At 40.5% G+C, this 17,380-nt stretch overlaps 1 long non-coding RNA gene across 1 annotated transcript in view; it reads left to right on the top strand.

Moving 5' to 3' along the window:
• LOC141995609 (uncharacterized) overlaps positions 1-17,380 on the top strand; it is a 44,548-nt gene that overhangs the window by 4,310 nt on the left and 22,858 nt on the right. Inside the window, exon 2 of the long non-coding RNA XR_012641370.1 lies at positions 1,990-2,128. This is a non-coding gene — a long non-coding RNA (uncharacterized LOC141995609). The remainder of the gene's footprint in view (positions 1-1,989; positions 2,129-17,380) is intronic.

The following is a 17,380-nucleotide window of genomic DNA, read 5'->3' on the forward strand; positions in this document are numbered from 1 at the left end:
TTTGTACCCTTCCCCTCATAGAAGGTCATAAGAAAGCCCTCAATCTCAGACTTGTCTAGTTAGCCTGCAGCAAGCCATGGTGTGAAGCACAGCACACTAGCCTGCCGCACACCAACTGACTCCATGGACCTTGCTGTTACACACTACAAGTTACATAGCACGCGTACAACTTGTAGAACATGGCCAGAAGGTCTATGTGGTCAGTTAGTGCCTGGCGAGCCAGTGCGCTATACATTTACAGCTTGGCTTGCCACACACTGACCAGCCATGTAGACAAGCACTTGGTGTATATTCTATCTCCAGGCATTGCCTTCAAGTTCAAGCACCCTTTTATCAGTGCGTACAGACTTTTGAAGAGTGATTGAACCAAAGAGTGAAAGATAAAGCTAGTAAAAGATGTAGATCTAGTGTTTCTCACTAACTATATTGAAACTTGCCAGTCTTCAGCTTTCAGTTTCAAACGGAACCTCTTTTTTCTTTCTTCAGGAGCATTTGTGGTCATGTGAATTTCGATAATGCTTACCCGCAATTTTGGTGGCTTTTAACTTTTATTAAAAAAGCTTAATCAGAATCAATAAAAATTCTTGATTGGAGGATTTCTTTTTTAATAAAATGCAAAGAGCCGCCTAGCCAGTATATGAGAACTACAAAAACCTATAGCCAGCAGGCACTTCTAGTTTTTAATAAGGAGCTTTTCCTCATCTCTATGCAAAAGCACATTTCAATAGCATTTTCAATTGCTGCAGCACCTTTTAACTTTTACTTTTCATTAACTAGGGCTTAATAGGAAGTAATGTAGACTTTTCTTATTTTAAAATCTATGATTAAACTGTTGCACTATGGGTATGGAATGTTGGTTTTACTACCCAGATTATGAAAGCACTAAAAATGCAGACAGTGACATTCGGATGAAACTGTACAATACTGTAAAAGCCCTGAGATGACTTCTACAGTGGGCCTCAGAGGCCACTTAAAATCTAGGGACTAAATGAAATATGACTATAAGGTTAACTAGTGACAAATTACATACACTCCAGTGTACGGATAGTTTTATGTGCAACTCTATTTCATTTTTAACATTGGCCTCAAAGAAACAAGCTGTATATTTTGTGTACTGTAAAGAATTCAGTAACAGTCTGCACTAAAAAAGCAACTGTTTTTAAAGGCAAAATTCCGACCTTATGTGATCATCCGTTGCTCCCATTGACTTTAATGGAAACTACAAACCTATATCCAAGTTACATCCATCTGCAGAATTTAACCCAATGTGTTCAAGTTAAGCACTTATAAGTACATTAAAAGAAATCTTAATGATCAATATACATGGGAGCCGGATTACCATACAAGCAGAGTAGGGTCTTTCCAGCTGAAAGCAGAAAGATAGGCACAATAGTATTTGATTCCTCAGAAAACACCACCACATTACAGTAGAATTTTATGTTTTATATATATAAAAAAATTTAAACACACACACACACACCTCTTATTTAAATCCATGTCAGATTATCCCTTATGAAAAAGTTAGAGAGAATTTAAGGTGAAGTGAAGACTTTTTGTAAACTATTTGGACCAACTCTCAAAATTTAAACGAAGATTTTATACCTGCTATAGAATTCTATCGGAGGAAAAAAAAAAACAACACATCCTACAGAAAAGATACATACTCCATTAAACCCCATGGATTTTTACAGTCATTTCAACAGAACCCAATTGGTTTCACCCTTATTTATGCTCTAGAAGACTTTTCCTAATAAGAGTTTGAAGACTATTGGGCCAAAATGCTTGCACTCCCTTAGACTTTATAGTAGATCTTACTTTCTGTGCACAAAAGCCATTTTGCCTGATGCTCCAAGAGAATGAACACATGGAAGTATCACTCTTCTCCCAATCTTTGGTGGCATTTCTGTTCTGGGTCTACCAGCCCCACTAACCTTTTAGAGAAAGTAGATAAAATGCTTAGCATTAACAACTATTTCTCTTTCAACTCAGACTTGTTGTCCCTTTGATGTTAGCCACTCAACAAAGAGGAGTTGTGGAGAGCTGCTGGAAGCAGAAACTCACATTGCTTCATTGACACTTGCACAGCCAATTCTCTCTGTGCCTGGAATGAAGATATATCGAATCACAGGTAAGTAGGAACATCACATTTCAGCACAGTATCTTGACTCCTTTCTCCTTTTCAGCATGATTTTCTGCCATTCATGCATGTTTCAAACTTAAAATGAGTACTGTCCCTAATTTCTCTACCTGAGAAGGGTGTTGCAATGCTAAAATCCATTAGCATTTGCAAGGCATTTTAGATCTTCAAATGGAAGGCATTATAAAATTACAAAGCACTGTTGCACCCTTCCAGACTCTACCTCACCCTGGAAATCCTTACTGCCCACTCAGACTATCCCACCTGTATCCTACAACTGTACATCTCAAGAAGTTCAACCTCTGTCCAACTATGGCTGCAGTTCTATTCCCTGAAGAATGAGCTTTCGAGACTTCCCAAAGATCTTATATGCACTAGGACGAAGCGGTCAGTGGAATATCTAGCTGTAGTAGGGTATTACTTGAATGGGATTCCACTCCAAAGGCTGGGCTTCAATGTGACATAAAGGGGAGCTGGCAAGCTTCATTTTCAAACTATCACTTGACATTTGTCATCTGGTGTTCGAGCTTTTTAATTTGTTTACATTATTTACACCATATTTTAAAAGTTCCTTCCCTCTTCCCATTGAAAACACTCCAGATACATTTTGTTTTGAAAGGTGCCTTAGTTTACATCATTATACCCTACTCAAAGTTGGCTAGTCACAGAGGGTAAGCCATTATGTACATAGTTCTGTGCAGGAAATGCCAGCTTTTTCCCCAATTGAGGAGACTTGATGAGATAATGCCTGCATGTTTAGGTGGAGTTTGAGCACTTCCATGGTCCACTTTACTGTAAAATATAAAGACCTACTCCTTTAAGGACCAAACACAGATACTATGCATCAGGGTTTTCTTCAGCAAAAGTTCAGTGTCTTTAGAAGGTCTGACTTGTTTCAGCCAAGTCTGAAGGTCTCAGATGTGATAAAGTTGAAAGAGGAGTGAGAGGAAAAACCCAGCTCCTACCCTCTTCAAAGAGGTCCTTCTACACTCAGGCCTCAAGCTGTCCACAGCACATACCTGGAAGAATGAACCGGGTGGAATTAACTCCTTAGCCTGGAACAGCCTAATACCCTGAAAATCCCTTTATTTTCAGGCAGGCAGTTATGGGCCTCTCTTTGGTTGAAAACATTTAACCCATTTCCTGACAGCCACTGGACAGGATCTGTACACCCCTCTAGACATTGCTGGAAGTTGATTTAAGGAAAGCATTAACAAAATCTATAAAAATGTGAACCCATTCCGCTTAAAAAGAAAACCCCACACCACAGAATTGCCTGTTCTTAAAATTTTTAGGGCAATTTGTTATCTATGATTCTGGGTTATGAAAAACTAACATCTAGCTGTTTGCCCAGAGCTGCATATAAGATTTTTGTTGTATCTAATGTGTGTTTTCCCAAAGAAAACAGGAAAATGTAAAATAATATGAATGATCTGACCCTTTGGCCCTCCTGGACCCTTTTTGCGGAGGTTGGAGCGGGGAGGGGCTTTAATAAAATCTTGGATACTGCTTGAAATAAGAATGGAGGATTACAAATTTTATAACCTAGAGTGCTTTTGAGAATCTGTTTTTTAAAATACTATTGAAACCTGGAGCCCAGATGAAGTTTCATTTTTAAAATCATATTTCATAGGTGCAGTGCCATGACATACAATCCTTTTGTGAGGTCAGAACCATAAAATATTGCCATTGTTCCTTTTACCTATTTTCAAGTTACAGACTGTGTATATATAGTATATCCTGTACATGTATATAATCCTATACACAAGCTATATAGACACTTCAACCATGAGTAATTAGTTAACAATACTAAATATTAAAAATGTATAAGGACCAAACACAAATGAAACAATCAATGAAGCAACAACATAATACTGCCATCTCATGGCAAAAACGTAAGGTAGTATTGTTCAGATATAACAAGGAGAAGAGTTAGTCTTTAAAACATAAATCGAATTTAGTATTTAGAAAAAGGTAATAACTAAAATAGTTCTATTAAGGGCTTGTCTACCTGAACAATTCGTTCCTGACAAGCTGGGGTATGAGTATCTGGCACTAGCCTGGTGGGGCCTAACGCTCCATGTTCACTCTGATGACATACATTAACAGTTCATTAGATCGCCTTGATCCAGTCCTCTTTAAAATGGAACTGACTAAAAGCGCTCTAATGAACTGTGAGTGTACATGTTGTATGCAGTCTAGTTGTAGGTGTGATGCTCAGAATACCTTTCCCAGACCTGAAGAAGAGCTCTGTGATGCTTGAAAGCTTGCTTCTCTCACCAACAAAAGCTGGTCTAATAAAAGATATTATCTCCCCCACCTTGTCTCTGTTAGTGCACATAGACAGTTAGATTGCTGGTCAGCAGGATTTACAAGGAGAATTAGACCCTGCCAGGCTCATGCAGGGTAGATTCACCCCCAGACTTGCCATGAAGTAATTGTTCATGCAGACAAGCCCTTAGTGTTATAGAAATATTTGACACAGAAGGCAGAACTACCGGAAATCACATTTGCTTTGAGTTTTCACTACATACACACAGAGGTCAGATGAAGAGGAGAGCCATTATCATAACATACTGATGGTTCATTTAGACCAGTATCCCATCTCTGATAGTGATTGGTACCAAATGCTTTAAAGGAAGGTGCATGAGCCCCCATAGTAGAATAAACCACCCATAGGGGACAATTTCTTCTAAACTGTTAGATAACGGTTTACTTATGCTGTGAAACATGAGGGTTCATATTCTTAAAGAAAAAAAAAGTCTCTCTCTTCTGTTGAATGTAACTGGATGTTCTCAGTATCCATACAAATGTCTAATCCTTTTTGAATCTTAATAAACAGTGTTTCAATTATATATAGTGGCTATGAGTTCCATAGGTTAATTATGTGTTGTATTAAAAAGTGTTTTCCTGTATCACATTTTGGGCTTTTGAAATCCATTCTGTCCAATATCAGGGTTTTAGCATATTGAGACAAGCCAATGTGTTAAAACAGTACGTGAAATCTCTCGAGATATAAGGAGGTTATATTTTTAAGTCCTCTTTATTATAATGAAACCTTCCATTTTGTTTTTGTGAAGCCCTTGCAGAGCTGCTGCAACACCAGAACACAGTGTAACAGCACTGATGGTTTTTTACTCTAGAGAGAATGAAAGGGAAAGACATCCAGAAGGGCAAACTAGTCCATCAGAAATCTGTCCTAGAAATCTGTCACTAGAACTGCAGGCTTTTCTACAAGCATCACAGCAGTCAGCAGTGAAGGCAGCCAAGAGATCAAACAAGGTCATGCAAGAAATAGCCAGCACTGCTGGAAAAATACATGAAATGTAACAACTATTTTTGAATAGCATTAAGATCATGGTAAAAGCCAACAGAAGCTACTAAAGAGAAATAGAAGGATGACACTCCATTTTTGCTCAGTTCAGTTTATAAACAAGAAGTTTATAAACAAGTTTATAAGGAGGCCTGTGCATTTGTTTACTTGGGCATGAAGTGGATATGGATTATTAGTATTATGTTGAGTTTCATTTTCGTTTATAATACGTTAGATCAGAGGCCTCATTCGTGGCCTTTTTCCCAGCCCAAAAAAGGAAGGCATGCAGAGAATCTCTCCTCATGATATACTTATGCCACTGGTTGACCCAAGCCATAGCCTCCCCTGGGAGTGAGATAGGAGCCGGAATATAGTAAAGGGAACACTGCTCAAAAGAGAAAAGAAACAAGTGCCTCTCTCTAGGCCAGTAACCATGCAAGAGGTAAAGCAGAACAATGAGGCACATCATGACAATTCCGACTTCACACTGCTGCAATCAAGAACAACGGGCATGGATGTCAGAACTGTTTTTTCCTCCAGGGAATAAACGCTTCAGTGGATGCCCTTTCCAAAGAGGTGCCCATTTTCCACTGCACTGCTGGGGAACTCTGGCCTTAAAGTCAATGGCATAAAGGTAGCATATGGCCTTTTGTGCCACTCTTCCCCAGCTTGTTGCTGACGGAGAGGGGAAAAGGAGGCATGGACAGAATAAAATATTCTACAGTTTATTTGCCATTATTTGCCTGGCTTTACTCTCAAATTACAGGATCCACAGGTCAAGTGACATTCTGCCACAATTCAGATAGTCACCGACAACTTAGCCCAGCCAACTTTGTACCTAAATCACTCAAGCACTGTGATAAGGAAAATAAATGTAAGTTTGTTTCTCTTTTGGTGTTTCCATTACATTTTAAGAGGAAAATATCTGAGGGGAAATGAGGTGGAAATTTAACAAAAAACAAAACAAAAAAAATCAGACAAAAGGCAAGGAAAACAGCATAGAGATGTAAAAGCTCTGAAAGCACAAAGCAGTGCAGATGAAATTCAAAGATATGTAGAGATGGTAGAAAAAAATATAGTGTGAAAAATTTCTAAAGAAATTAACATTTTTCAATTCATTTGAAAAGGTTTCCATTACATTTTTTATGATTTTGTAAACAAATTATTTTTAATTGGAAAACTTTAATTTCATTTTTATGGGAAAATAACCAATCACCTTTTACCTTTTCCGCCACAGAAAAATGGAGTGGGAGGATAAGTAAAAGCATTTGAGAAAGTATTTTCCCCCCTATATTAACAAAACATTTTTTAAATGTTCAAAATTATTCATTTAGATATTATTTTAAAAATGAAAAATTTGACCAAAATGAAAAAAATTCTGCAAATTTTTTTAGTTTAAGTGACAAGACGTTTTCAGTTGAAAAAAAATTTTGTTGGGAAATTTTCAACCATCTCCAAAGATGGAAAAGTTGCAGAACTTTGAGAGCTGCTTTCCTACTTTTTATCCCTAGTAATTCATGTTCACTCACATATACAGTGAAAGAACACTAGTGAAGGGGCATGTTTTTAACTCTAAGAAGCTCTTTTAAATTATTAGAATACTTACCTCAAAAATCTGAGGTTTATTCATGCAAATACTCCTTACTGACATAAGTAATCTTGTTGATTCTGGTGGAACCAGTTACATAAGCGAGAAATACTCACATGAGCAAGGATTGCAGGACTCACCAATAACAGAGCTGGGTGAAAAAATATTTTTCCAAAAAAAAATTTTGAATTAAAAAAATTTTGTTGGAAGGAATTTTTTTAAATAAAACTTTGAAAAAATTTCCAACTTTGGAGAAATTCCAGACTGGCAAAGTTGCCCTTGGTGAGGGGAGGAGGGGCACTAATCTTTGAAAAGATGGAGAAGTTCTGAAAACTTAAACTGTGTGCATTGGGGATGTGGAAGGGGAAGGAGATAAGTGGAAAAAAATGAGACCAGGGAAACACATACAATCCAAAATTTCCCATTAAAAAAAAAATCAAAAATTTTCCCTCAAGAAATGTTGCTTCCAGTTACACACTTTTTTTTTTGGGGGGGGGGGGGGGAAGTTGGTGGCAAAATTTCTGCCAACTTTAGCCAATAACCTGAGGCTACGGCTTCGCTGCCAAAAAGATGTGTCCGGTGAGATACAGACTATGAGTTTCCTATTCCCTGCAAAATCCTAGTGGAGACCAGGCTAAACTTTTTACCTTGATGTAGCTAGGCAAGGTCAGCCTCGGTGAGGGGGTATAGTGTTGAGCTCACCTAGCTACAGTGAAGTAAACAGACATGACTTAGCACAGTTAATTTTTATCTCACCTTTTGGCAATGAAGGCATAGCCCAGCTTTGGATAATGCAAAGGATTTGGACAATAGGAGTATTACTGTAGATTTCTCTGTTAAGTAAAATGTTATCATGAAAAGGTAGTATTTTTAGAAAGAAGGGCCACAGTACTTATCTGGTGGAGCACTTAAGCTATTTTTGGAGGATATGTAAAACCAGTCATAATGAACCCTGGTTATTAAAACCCCAGTGGCACATTTCAAAACAGTGGGTATATACTGGAGTGTTAAAGCCTGCTGCTTCCAACCTCGAAGGGACTGTATTCCAGTGATGGATGAAGTGATTGCTGTAATCCTGCAATCAAACGTTCATGGGCAGACACAGCCCTTGTGGAACCCCACTGAACACTGTAGGCCCCTAAGTGGATGCAGTGGTTTGTACACATGGATGTGATTGCAGGACTGAGCCCAGAGTTTGTAATCACTTGACTAACTGCAAAGCAAATTATGGTGCTGTGTTTAAATGATGCATTGTAAAAATACATTGTTTTGAAAAAAATAGCCTGAAAATACGTTTTAAAAAATAAGTAGCCATGTATCTTCAAAAAGACAAGAGTAGCCAACAGTCTAATGACACCGCACCTTTTCTGTGAGTTGGTAAGCAGCACACTCAGCAGCACAGTTAAGGGTGACGCCCTTGCTCACACCAAGACATACCTTACTTCCATGGGACTACTCATGATATAAGACAGGGGTGGCCAAAATGTGGCTTGTGAGCCGCATGCGGCTCTTTTACAGTTGAAGTACAGCTCATGAAGCCTCACACCTCCCCCACATTCTCTACCTACCTCCCGGCAGCTCACCGCTGCCTCTCCCCAGCTGCCGTGCAGGGAGAGGGCCTGGCAGCACCATGTGGCTGAGCAGGGCCAGCAAACCCTGGCAAAAATCTGTGGGGGGCAGGGACGGGGAGTGGGCTTCAGTCCTGGGCACCAGGACTCAGGTTACAGGCCCCCTGCTTGGGGCTGGAGGCCTTGGGCTTCAGCTTTGGCCTCCTCGCTCAGGGCAGTGGGACTTTGGCTTTGGCCCCACTGACCTGGGGTGGTGGGACTCGGACAGGCTCAGGCTTCGTTCCCCTCTCCTGGGGTAGTGTAGTAATTCTTGTGGTTGGAATGGGGGGGGGGGGTCACAGTACAATGAAGTTTGCGAACCTCTGGACTAGATGATAACAATGGTCCAATCTGGCCTTGGAATCTATAAAATCTATGAGTTCCGGTGATAATGTCAGAATTGCTCAATGTGACACTTGTTCTTCATAACTATAGATTGTGATCACACCTTCATATCTTCCACAACATTTCCATTGAACTATCAATTAAAATTCAAAAGGTAGAAACATAAATAATGAATAATATTGGATTAAGTTGAATAAATACCAATGAAAAATATTTATTTATAATCCCTCTCATGACTCTGGCCCAGAATGCCTTTTAGCAACATGAGGGAGTGCATAAAAACTGACAAATGCATTCTACAAACGCCACAATGTTCTACAGTATTATTAAAAGGTACCCAATCAAATTCAAGTCCTCAAATTAGCTCTCTTGGCAAGCGGGGATCATGAGCCTTTGCAGAGGCAGCAGCCCTTTAAGCAGCTTGAGGGATGGAGAACTGAAACTCTTTAAATTCACTGAAAATTTCTGTTTTCAATCTGACCCAAAATGTTTGTTTTTTCCATTTTTCATCATTACCAATTAACTGAAAAATCTGTTATTTCACTGTATTCTAATTTAAGTGTTGCTTAAGGTTTTCTGGGGGTCAATTTCATTCAAATATGAACGTTAATTGACCTAAACATCATGAATATTAACAACATATATGCTGTTATTTCTGTTAATTCATTTTGTCAAATTCCCTTCAATATTGTAGGTTCAAAAGTTTGTGTGTTCACGTTACACTTAAAGACTAATAAGCATAGGTGTAGTTTGACTTTTATATTGGTTGGGAGGGGAGCAGCTCCAGTCAGGCCAACGGGGCCATGCGTGGGGGGACAAATTCTGCACCTGCCCAAGGCTTGCAGTTGGGGGCGGGGGGGCAACACCTCCCACTCCCCTTCCAAACTATGGGCCATGCTAATAAGGTAAACTGATAAAAAGTTCAATGAAAAAGTAGGGTGCAAAATGTTTCAGGAAGTAGGCAGAGTAGAAAACCAATAAGAGACAACTAGATGGAGGCAAGCCAAGCTGTATGTATTACACAGAGACCTCCCACTGGGGTTAGCCCAGCTTTTGGGAAATGTTATTCTATCCGTACAACCTACCACAACATTTGCAAAATCTCAGTTCTGCAAAGTTCACACATGCCAAGCAACAACCAAAAAAGAAAAGCGGGGGAGGAAGGGGTGCATCTGAACAATGCTACACGTGATAATCACTTTTGGATAAATATATATGGCTAAAGCAGTCCAAGGTATGGGCTGATGGGACAGGACAGAAGATAATAAGCAGCAAGTTAGAGCTAGGGGAAGAGCCCCAGGAAGCTTGAAACTACTTTTGGCAGATTAGTGGAGAACTGGGAAGAAGGATGCTGTGTACAGACACAAAATACTTAGCTAATCTTGCTATTTCTACTACAATTGCTACTTTATACTCAGATAGGCAATCTGAGTACTGGCCTTGGGCAGCTGCTAGGAGCTAAGAATAGGGTGAGACAGAGATGTTGGGAGATAGAAAAGGAGCAAAGAAGAAATTTAATAATTTTATTAAGATGATGTTGAAGTAAAAAGAAAATGGTACAGAGTTTAAGCATAGAAGTTTCTGGTTATCAGGGAATAAGGTACAGATTATCAAGGGGTGCGAAATTCAGTTTAGGAACGGGTGGTGTACGGAATACATAATCTGCAATCTCCCTGATTGGGGGTAAAAGGTTAACAGGTCAAAGTACAGACATTGAGATATGGGGGTATGTTGTTCATATAATGGCTATGTTCAGGTGTGGAGTATAATGAGAGGATAGGATGATGAGGCTGGATTTACCCTCATTTGGTGAGATTTAATGTTCAGTGAGTTTATGTTTCCAGTTCATATGGTCCAATGGAAAAAGTCTCTCAGTCCCTTTCCCATAGTTGATGCACGATGTCGTACCAGCTCACACCTCTTGGTACTGATGGTGGCCAGTGATGTGTAGTAGCAGCCCTGGGGGTCATTCTTGATTTATATATTGTATTCCTAAAAGCTCACGCTTTAGGGCTTCAAGAGGTGCAGTTCATCCAATGGTACATAACAGTTAGCTCCCCCCACCCCCCTGTTCCTTGAAAATGTGGCCCTCATAAGTTCAAATCTACCAATGTGCTCAGACATCTCATATTCCAAGTATAGAATGAGTTTAAATTACATTTCCTTCTTGTTTTCATAGATTCTATAATATTAAAGTTGTATTTATATAGTACATTTCAAAATACAAATAAGTGATATAAATATTAGTTCATGGCTCTAGGTTTTTTGCCACCCCAAGCTCCAAGAGCACAACTGCCCAAGCAAAAATTGTGCTGCCCCAGGCACACGCTTGCTTTGCGGGTGCCTAGAGCCGGTCCTGGCCAGAATACTTCTGCCATGAAGCAGGGTCTTGTCAAAAAGGAGATCCCAGAGAGTCCACTAAAAACAAACAAAACAAACAAAACTTATCAAACAAAAACAATTTCTGTGACATAACTTGAAGCAGCAGCAAGTTTGTCAGAACAATTATATTTCTAAGCACTTTTAAACGTGCCACCTAGGGCCCTGATCCTGCTACTACAATGCCTGGACAGACCCCTGTACCCACAGAAGTCCCCATTGATTGGTGGGGCTCCAAACATTTCATAATGTAGGATCAGAGACTGGAACTGTACTCTGTTTGGATGTGAAATCAGAAGGACAGAGAAAGTTGGCCTACCATATCTGTGACTAGACTTTTCACAATTCTGGGTTTGCAATAGCCATTCTGTGTCATATAGAGGGTACACTTAAAGGTTCTTTTCAGCTTTAAATGTCTTAGTGATTCCAAAAATATTCCCTAAACTTTAAATATGGGATGCTGCTAGGACCAGTAACACCTCAACAAAGAGCACACGTTTTAACAGTGTGAACTGGATTTTAATTTTTAATTATTTTTTTTATATTATTTTTAAATAAAGTTTTAAGATCTGGCTGCTAGCAGATAGTTCACAACTCTTTTGAAAAAAACATATATCCCATCTTAAACATCCTCTTCCCCCCTCATTTACCATGGGGAACAATGCAAAAAATAATGTAGCCAAATATTTGGACATTAATATCCAGCCCACATTTTTTCCAAGCTCCAGACAAATGAGTTATCAGACTCCAAAGAGTGTTTTCATGGTGGCCAGAAAGAATTTTTCTCTGAAGGCATTCCTTTGTCGAGTGTATCTTTCCTTTCATAGTACTAAATGCGTGCCAACAGGCAGGAATAATACACCTCTATTAATCTAACATGAAAGCTTTGCTGTATTATTAATTCTCCACATTAGTATTCATTTTCACTGATATGATCTACAAGATGCTAATATGATTACATATTAGATTGCTTACTAGAAATAGGATTATGCTTATTAACCAATAAAGCACTAGGATACAAGATATGATGGAAGATTACTAAACATGAGCTAGTGGACCAGAAACTATGGCAGTGGTTCTCAACCAGGGGCATGTGTACCACTAGGGGTATGCAGAGGTCTTCTGGGGGTACATCAACTCATCTAGATATTTGACTAGTTTTAAAACAGGCTACATAAAAAGCACTAGCGAAGTCAGCACATGTGAAAGGTACCATGCAAAATTTCATACAATGATTTGTTTATACTGGTCTATATACACTAAAAAGTATATTTTTTATATTCCAATTGATTTATTTTATAGTTATATGGTAAAAATGAGAAAGTAAGCAATTTTTCAGTAGTAGAGTGCTGTGACACTTTTGTATTTTAATGTCTAATTTTGTAAGCAAGTAGTTTTTAAGTGAAGTGAAACTTGAGGATATGCAAGCAAATGAGACTCCTGAAAGGGGGATAGTAGTCTGGAAAGGTTGAGAGCCACTGCTGTACGATGCTTAGTGCTCTAATCTCCCATAGGATGAATAGGAATTCAAGCTTTCAATATCTCACAAGATACACTCAGCATTTTACAGGATTGGCCCCCCATGTTATAACATTTATTAAAATACTGTTGTAATCATACACACACAAAAAGAAGCAACAAGAGAAAAAGTGCAGAATCTGTGCAACCTTCTATCTACCTCTCAACTACCGTTTCTGGAAGGGCTCCATGTACAAAAAGTTTAGAAAGTGCTGCTTTGAGCAGTCCAAAAGTGTCAGTTGGAAGGGAGGCACAAATTAAACTGTTACATGAAAGAGCTCTTCTTCTGTCTTAATATTTTTCACAAATGCAGTGCACATCTGTAAGTATCAAATCAACAGCCTTCAAGACTGAATCCTTTAACCAGCAATGAGCTGCCAAAATCTTAACAATGGGTTCCCTCCTCACCCCACGAGGGGGTCGTTGCCCACCCCCGCCTCCCGGGACTCCTGCCCCATCCAACCCCCTCCCCTGTCCCCTGACTGCCCCCAGAACCGGGCAGGAGGGTCTCGTGGGCCACCATAGTCGGTGCCCACACCACCCCTAAGAGGCAGAGGCAGCTGCCGGGGGGCGAGGTGGGGAGTACCGGTGGTGCTTGCCTAGGGCAGCTCCCAGGAAGCATCCGGCAGGTCCCTCTGGCTCCTAGGGGCGGGAGAGCAGCCGTTCCCCGCACTGATCACATCAAAAGTGGCGCCTTAGGCGCCGACTCCCTGGGTGCTCTGGGACTGGAGCACCCACAGGGAAAATTTGGTGGGTGCAGAGCACCCACTGGCAGCTCCCTGCCCCGTGCCCGGCCCCAGCTCACCTCATCTCCGCTCCGCCTCCTCCCCTGAACACACCGCCCCACTCTGCTTCTCCGCGTCCCCCCCTCCTCCCGCCTTCCCGCGAATCAGCTGTTTGGTGGGAAGCCGGGGAGGACTGAGAAGCAGGCCGCAGCTTCCTACTCAGGCCAAGGGTGGCGGAGGTGAGCTGGGGCAGGGAGCGGTTCCCCTGCGCACCCCCACCACGTGATCAGCTGCGGTGCGGGCGGCCCTCCTCGCGGCCTCCCCGCCACCCCCCCGAGCTCACCTCCGCCTCCCTGGGCCTGAGCAGGAAGCCGCGGCCTGCTTCTCAGCCTGCCCCAGCTTCCCGCGCGAACAGCTGATTCGCGGAAAGCCTGGGGGGGCGGAGAAGTAGAGTGGGGCAGCGCATTCAGGGGAGGAGGCGGAGCTGAGGTGAGGTGAGCTGGGGCCGGGGGTGGGGTGGGGAGCTGCTGGTGGGTGCTCTGCACCCACCAAATTTTCCCCTTGGGTGCTCCAGGCCTGGAGCACCCGTGGAGTCGGCGCCTAAGGCGCCACTTTTGGCCGGTTAAATTTAGAAGCCCTTTTAGAACCTGTTGTCCCTCGCGGAACAACCGGTTCTAAAAGGACTTCTAAATTTAACAACCGGTTCTAGCGAACCAGTGTGAACCGGCTCCAGCTCACCACTGCCTTTAACTATTTGAGTGTCATTCTTTTAACATGCTCAGAAGCAACAAGGTTCATTACCAGAACTCCAATCAAACATGAAAATGTGGCCAATGTTTTGAACTCAAAGTTTAAAGTGAAGTATCGATACGTCATGCTGGAAGACATATTGGAAGAAGTTACTGTGGTATTTTGATACAAGTTGTCACATCAGCTGTTGCGCAAGGAATGTCAACACATATGAGACCAAGTCCAATGCCCAGGAATGTTCATGGTGCACAGCCATTAGGATAGTTGACAAAGACACTTGTACAGATTCTGAAAGAGGCTGCATGGCAAAGAGAAGCTGCAAAGATAACAGCAGCTATTTGCTCCCTAATCCAGCACACCAGCATGCCCATAATTTATTTTATTTTTGGAAATAGATTTTCAATTCACTGAGATAAAAATCAGGCAGTTAGATCCCCTTCCAGAGATGAGACTACAGAACCCACAGATATATGCAGAGTAGCTGCCAAGAAAAACTTTATTATAAAAGTTTACACTAGTCATGGGAGCAGACCCTAAAAATGCCTTTGGGGAACACACTGTTTATCAGAGAGAGAGAGAGAAAGTAAAGCAGGCCAAGTAGGGAGATCAGGGGTCACTGGCTTTTCAGCCATGCTTTGCAAGTGCAAATTACTCCACCAGGCCCTCACATTATTGGCGTCTAAAAGAGAAAGTACACCACAACTTATTTGTAAAGAATATAAAAAACACCTCACCAGTCCTGATCCCAATTTACTTCCTAGGGTGTTTCCTAATTACTTCAAGACTTTTCTGTTCCCAGTGCATTACATTGTTGCCAACTTGACAGGGATGGGTGAACAAGGCTTTACCCCTAACTTAAATCTTTTTGTAAGATTAAAACATTTAAAAAAGAAGATACTAAATATTCTTTTAGTTTTCATATGCCTCTGTATTTACTAGTTTTGGTTGGAGAGGGAAACAAGGCTGAAAGACTGCAAGAAAAGGAGACCCAGCTGGAAGCAGGTTAAAAAATGTTACAACAAAGCTTTTTTCCATGAATTCTCTAGTTCAGTTGTGCATACCTCACAGAGCAATATAATTTGGATAAAGTTCAGACAAGCAGCTAAATGTTGGGTACTTCTCTGATCCTATAGAGATTCACTTACAGTAATAATAGTGCTGCGGGGTCATAGTCCATGATGTGGGCTCCTAACAAGCTACAGTAACAACAACAAAGACTAATTATAATGCATCAATTTCAATTCTTATTTGATTTGGGCTCATTTCTGCAGATATAAACACACTAAATTCCACTGAGTTCCTAGAAATTTTTTTAGTTATTTCTCCTGATCACCACAAATATGAACACCGTATTTCTATTTAATCTAAATCAACATACAATCTTTACAATAAACAAACCCCACTTTTGTACATTGTGTACAATACCAGTTTTAATCTTGAGCTAAACTAAATGAATGGTGTTCAGAATCAAGCTACTTTGTCCTGTCTTGGCTATGCACAACAGTTATTCCAAGTTCAAACCCAACATTTCTTTCCTGATTGCTGGTGGACTACTGAAGCAGTTCTGCGTGTGCTGTACCTACCACAGGCAAGAGTGATTTGTGTATCTGTATTTATGGCTATTTTTCAACATTCTAAAATTACAGATGTGCTATATACAGTTGGACCTCTAACCCTATGGCGGGTGGGGGGTAGAACTTTTAGTGAAGATGGAAAACAGTAAATAAGTTTTATAATCCTGACAAACTAACCTCAAATTCATCCCTCATTCCTGCTATGTAAATAAACCCTTATGGTTTTCACACTTAATCCAACTATTTAGGTTAAGTTCACTGTGCAATATGCTAAAAGTATCTTTGGTGAGATATGGGCAGCTCCCAAGAAGAAATTACACTAAAAACTGCAGTTCATAGACATTCGGAATATTCGTCCAGGGATCTCAATGTGCTTTACAAACATTAATTAATGTATCTGCACTTTAAAGAGCTAGAGAACAGAGAAGTTAAGATCAAAAAGCTCAAAACATACATGAACACAAACAGCTATTTAGATGCCTATTTATGGACTTGCGTAGGAGTTGGGTGCTAGTAAACCTTAGCTTTAAAAATTTCGAGTGCCCCTAAATGGTAGTATTCAAAGGGGTGTTGTGGCCACGCTTTTAGCTACTTATGTAGAATTTTCAGGCATGGTTAAGGGCTATCCAGTTACTCAGAATCAGTCTCATCAGAGGCATGGCTAAGCACAGATCTGTAAACTTAAAGGGCCAGAGTCCAACACCAGTGTTAATCTAGAATGGTAGTTTGTGGCCCAATCAGCACACTGCTAAGGCCTATGTGATGTCCTCAGGGCCATACAGGCAGAGTGTGTGTGTGTGTACATATATCAATATCATGTTATGTGGGCCGCATCCACATACTAGAGAGCTGCATATGCGGCCCACAATGGTATATAGGTTGAGAACCACTGATCTAGAACCACTCCACCAACCTCTGTGAAGTGACTATGAATTTACATTATGTAACACTATGGTAACAGTCTGTCCCACGAGGATGGAATAGGTCAACCACACTTCATGTAAACATCTACAAATTGGGTTCTTATCCTAAGCCACCTTCCAAATCATTTTAGGTTTGCCCTATTAAGAATGCTGCTCCATACATCTATAATTACCTTAGTAAGTGATCGCCAAACACACTTAAGTGAAACACCAAGGAAAGCCGTCCTTTAATTTAACATATCCGTATATCATACACATTTGCTGTGTTGCAAGAACTTTCGAATCTCAAACAGAGTGAAACAAATAAAACATGGGTGCTAGGTTCATTAGCATTTAATGAAAAACAAATTAGCTTGTCTCTGCTAGTAATCGGACCTTGTCTTCCCCCTTACTTTTTCCATTTATATTATCTTCTTTCATGCAAATTAAGGGACTCCACAAACACAATTAGATGTGGCAGCTATCTCTGTAACAAGTAACTGGAAAAGGACTCAACAAAATTAATTACAGAGGTTTCTTTT

The sequence above is a fragment of the Natator depressus genome, chromosome 11, assembly GCF_965152275.1.
Source record: "Natator depressus isolate rNatDep1 chromosome 11, rNatDep2.hap1, whole genome shotgun sequence".
NCBI classification, from domain to species: Eukaryota; Metazoa; Chordata; order Testudines; family Cheloniidae; genus Natator; species Natator depressus.